This window comes from Vulpes vulpes, chromosome 6 (assembly GCF_048418805.1).
Source record: "Vulpes vulpes isolate BD-2025 chromosome 6, VulVul3, whole genome shotgun sequence".
NCBI lineage: Eukaryota > Metazoa > Chordata > Mammalia > Carnivora > Canidae > Vulpes > Vulpes vulpes.
This window is the reverse complement of record NC_132785.1, coordinates 29,219,406-29,224,333: the sequence shown is the minus strand read 5'-3', so window position 1 is coordinate 29,224,333 and position 4,928 is coordinate 29,219,406. Positions and strand designations below refer to the sequence as shown.

Here is a 4,928-nt window from a genome sequence, read left to right as displayed (position 1 = left end):
CTTAAATGTAAACTTTTGGAAAAAAAGAAAACTTATCCTTAAGTTGGAAAATGTATTAATGAACTTTTACATTCCAAAGGGGAATAGATTGCCCTTGAAGTCATCAAGCAAAATCCAAGTGTTTTCATATATTCTGCTACTGAGACAAATTAACCTAAGTATAAAATTTATGAGGAAAGAAGGCAAAATAGTCACATTTATTTAAAGGAATTGGAACTTCCAACATGCTGTCTTGATTTTAAAGTGCTTACGCACTTAAAATTTTCAGTCTTTGGTTCTCATTTCCCAGTATTAACTGCTTGCTTTTTTTTTTTTTTCCACTATCCTTTGGATGTATTATTGATTTAGTACTCCTTTTCTTCATTCTTGTATGGCTTATCTGAAAAGTTCCTAACCACATGGCTCATCTGAAAATTTTTGAAATGTCTGGCAAAAATAAAAACAATAAGAGAAAAATACTGAGGAAGTTAGGACACATTAAAAATAACCATAGGGTCACCTGGGTGGCTTAGTCAGTTAACATCTGACTTCTGATTTCGTCTCAGGTCATGATCTCAGGGTCATGAAACTGAGCTCTGTGTTGAGCTCCAAGTTGGGCATGAAGACTACTTGAGATTCTCTGGCTTTCCCTTCCTCTGCCCCTCCCCCACGGTTGTGCACACATTCTCTCTCTCTCTCTAAAAAACACAAAACAAAACAAACCATCACTAAAATGAGCTTAGTGTGCAGAGAAACTTGTATAGGATATCATCTTGTACACTGGTTTGGGTTGCAATTTGACTATTAGTTTTTTAAAGTTTAAAAAAAAAATCCAAGCCCCCAACCAGTCATTAGAGTCCCTGTAATATAAAAGCAAAACATATAGTTTAAAATAAGCTTAATTTAGTCAAAAGAGATCCGAATTTTGCCCAGGGGTCCTACCTAATACAGAGGGCACTCTACAATGAGTCAGATGTCATCTTATATAACATCCTGACAGGGGATCCCTGGGTGGCTCAGTGGTTTGGCGCCTGCGATTGGCCCAGGGCGCGATCCTGGAGTCCAGGGATCGAGTCCCACATGGGGCTCCAGGCATGGAGTCTGCTTCTCCCTCCTCCTGTGTCTCTGCCTCTCTCTCTCTCTATGTCTATCATAAATAAATAAATAAATAAATAAATAAATAAATAAATAAATCTTTAAAAAAAATAACATTTTGACAACAGCTAAAAGATAATTTCCTACCAACACTTTGTAACATTGGTCACACCACTGTAACCAAAATCATAGGTTACAGTTAAAATCAATTGGTGTAGATTTGATTGACAATGCTTAGGGAATACCTAAATTTTCATTACTAATGCATTTAGAAGTCATTTCCTATCTTAAGGGGCAAACAACTAATCTTCAAATTAAGTAATTCTTGTAAAAGTAGATTAGGGGACTCTGTTGGGAGTCCTCAAGACTGCTCGGAGTTTTGGGAATTCATTAGGAGAACTCACAAGACTCAGCATGTAGTCATATGCATGGTTATGATTTATTATCGTGAAAGGATAAAGAGCATAACCAGCAAAGAGAAAAGGTACATGGGGATAAGTCCCAGGTAAATCAGATGTAAGTAAACTTCGAAGATTCCTCTTCCGGTGGAGTCACACAAGATGTGTTTAATTCCTTAAACAAACTGTGACAAATTGTGGGGAATGTTGCCAACCAGGGACGCTCATTAGAGACTGAACACCCAAGATTTTCACTGGGACCTGATTATATAGGCACCCTCTGCCTGGCACATACCCAAATTTCAGATTTTTAGAAGAAAAACAGGGGCTTGCAGAAATTATATTGTTTGTACAGTTCAGATACTGTGAGCCCCTTATACCAGTTAACAATGGAACCTTCCTGAAATCCATGTTCCCAGATGCCAGCAAAGGGTGGACTTTAACTTAAAAAAAAAAAAAAATAGGGGATCCCTGGGTGGCTCAGTGGTTTAGTGCCTGCCTTCGGCCCAGGGCTTGATCCTGGAGACCTGGGATCAAGTACGGCTTTGGGTTCCCTGCATGGAGCCTACTTCTCCCTCTGCCTGTGTCTCTGCCTCTCTCTCTCTCAAATGATTTTTTTTTTAATTTTTTTTTACAGATTTTATTTATTTATTCATGAGACACACACACACACACACACACACACACACACACACACAGAGAGAGAGAGAGAGAGAGAGAGACCAGAAGTGGTGAGGAGGAGCAGAGGGAGAGAGAGAAGCAGAGTTCTTGCGGGGCAGGGAGCCAGACACTGAGCTCAATTAGGCCTCAAGATCATGACCTGAGCTGAAGGCAGATGCTTAACTAGCTGAACCACCCAGGCACCCCCCCCCCCCCCCCCCCCCCGCCAGGACTTAAACTTTTTAAGTCAGGACTGCTATGTTAACTTTTTCTGCCCCCAGATAATTAAACTTATTTAAAAGTTCTGGAGAGGCCCCTGGATGCCGCCGAGTAGGCATCGTTAAAGTCTCCTCTCCCACCACCATCAGGTCTAAGTCAGAGTCTCCCAAAGAGCCTGAGCAGCTGCAGAAGCTCTTCATCGGAGGTTTGAGCTTCGAAACAACCAATGAGAGTCTGAGGAGCCATTTTGAGCAATGGGGGATGCTTACAGAGTGTGTGGTAATGAGAGACCCCAATGCCAAGCGCTCCAAAGGCTCTGGGTTTGTCACGTATGCCACCGTGGAGGATTGGATGCAGTCATGAATGCAAGGCCACACAAGGTGGATGGAAGTGTCGTGGAACCAAAGAGGGCTGTCTCACGAGAAGATTCTCAAAGACCTAGTGCCCACTTAACTGTGAAAAAGATTTTTGTTGGTGGCATTAAAGAAGACACTGAAGAACATCATCTAAGAGATTATTTTGAACAGTATAGGAAAATTGAAGTGATTAAGATCATGACTGACCGAGGCAGTGGCAAAAAGAGAGGTTTTGCTTTTGTGACATTTGATGACCATGACTCTGTAGACAAGATTGTCATTCGAAAATCCCATACTGTGAATGGCCACAACTGTGAAGTAAGGAAAGCCCTATTGAAGCAAGAGATGGCTAGTGCTTCGTCCAGCCAAAGAGGCCGAAGTGGTTCTGGAAACTTTGGTGCTGGTCGTGGAGGTGGTTTTGGTGGGAAGGACAACTTTGGTCTTGGAGGGAACTTCAGTGGTTGAGGTGGCTTCGGTGGCAGTCGAGGTGCTGGTGGATATGGTAGCAGTGGGGATGGCTGTAACGGATTTGGTAATGATGGAAGCAGCTCCGGAAGTGGCGGAAGCTATAACGATTTTGGCAATTACAGCAATCAATCCTCAAATTTTGGACCCATAAAAGGAGGAAATTTTGGAGGCAGAAGCTCTGGCCCCCATGGTGGTGGAGGCCAATACTTTGCCAAACCTCAAAACCAAGGTGGCTATGGCGGCAGCAGCAGCAGCAACTATGTCAGTGGCAGAAGGTTTTCATTACCGCCAGGAAACAAAGCTTAGCAGGAGAGGAGAGCCAGAGAAGCTACAGGTTACAACAGATTTATGAACTCAGCCAAGCACAGTGGTGGCAGGGCCTAGCTGCTGCAAAGAAGACATGTTTCAGACAATACTCATGTGTATGGGCAAAAAACTCGAGGACTATATTTCTAACTAATTGTATAACAGGTTATTTTAGTTTTGTTCTGTGGAAAGTGTAAGGCATTCCAACAAAGGGTTTTAATGTAGATTTTTTTTTTTTTTTGCACTCATGCTGTGATTGCTAAATGTAATACTCTGATCATGACGCTGAATAAATGTGTCTTTAAATAAAGTAAAATAAAATAAAATAAAAATAAATAATAAAAGTTCTGGAGATAACTTAGTATACAGCTTTTTATATATTGTTTAAAGAAATAACCTACCTGTATTAGTGCCAGTTCATTGGTATTAATTTCTATTAAATCTCATGTGATGAATGATGTTAATGTAAATTTAGCCTATACACTCTATGAAACTAAGAATTCACTGATCAAGAAGCTTCAGAATTTAAATATATGTTTTCAAATTTGAATAAAAAACTTCTTATATGTGAAATTGTTTAAATGGAATTGTACGATTATCATTTGGGGATCATGTATCATTCCCAAGCATAAATGCTGATTTTATTAGGGCCTTTATTTGATAAGAGGGATATTCTAGCTATGGATTTAACTGACATTTCATAGCACAAAGAAATACTGAATATAATGGATTGCATAGCTTGATTAACTTGATTTTGAGTTCTGTTCTTTTGAATTACAAGTGCATTAGGAGAAAGTAGCTATTAATCTTTGGCTAGTTACTATTTCAGCATATGAAGGACATTGATTAAAGGCAAGCACTTACATGTCTTACTGTGTTTCACATTTCTGTGCCAAGGGAAAGGGCACAGAAATATTTATGATGTGTCATTTAAGAACTGTTATTATCAAGAATGTAACTGCAGAGGCTTACCATTTATTTTTTCTTCCAGAAGTATTAGGTTTATGGTTTCAGGCCTTATGCTCAATTCTTTAATCCATGATGAGTTCATTTTTGTGTATGGCGTAAGATACTGGTTCAGTTTTATTCTTTTGAATGTGACTGTACAGTTTTCCCAATACCATTTATCTGAGACTTTCCTTTCCCCATTATATATTCTTGCTTGTGTTGTATATTAAATGAACATATATGCATGAGTATATTTCTGGGCTCCCTATTCTGTTCCATTGATCTATGTCTCTGTTTTTATGCTAATGCCATACTATTTTGATTACTATAGCTTTATGGTGTAGTTTGAAATCAGAGAGCATGATGCCTTCAACTTTGTTCTTTCTCGAGATTGTTTTGACTATTCGGGGTCTTTTGTGTTTCCACACCTAATTTTGTCCTATTTCTGTGAAAAATGCCATTGGAATTTTGATAAAACATTGCATTGAATCTATAAATT

At 39.3% G+C, this 4,928-nt stretch overlaps 1 pseudogene; it reads left to right on the top strand.

Moving 5' to 3' along the window:
- The first annotated feature begins 2,417 nt into the window (after positions 1-2,417).
- On the top strand, positions 2,418-4,680 carry LOC112934292 (heterogeneous nuclear ribonucleoprotein A1-like; annotated as a pseudogene).
- Positions 4,681-4,928: the final 248 nt, after the last annotated feature.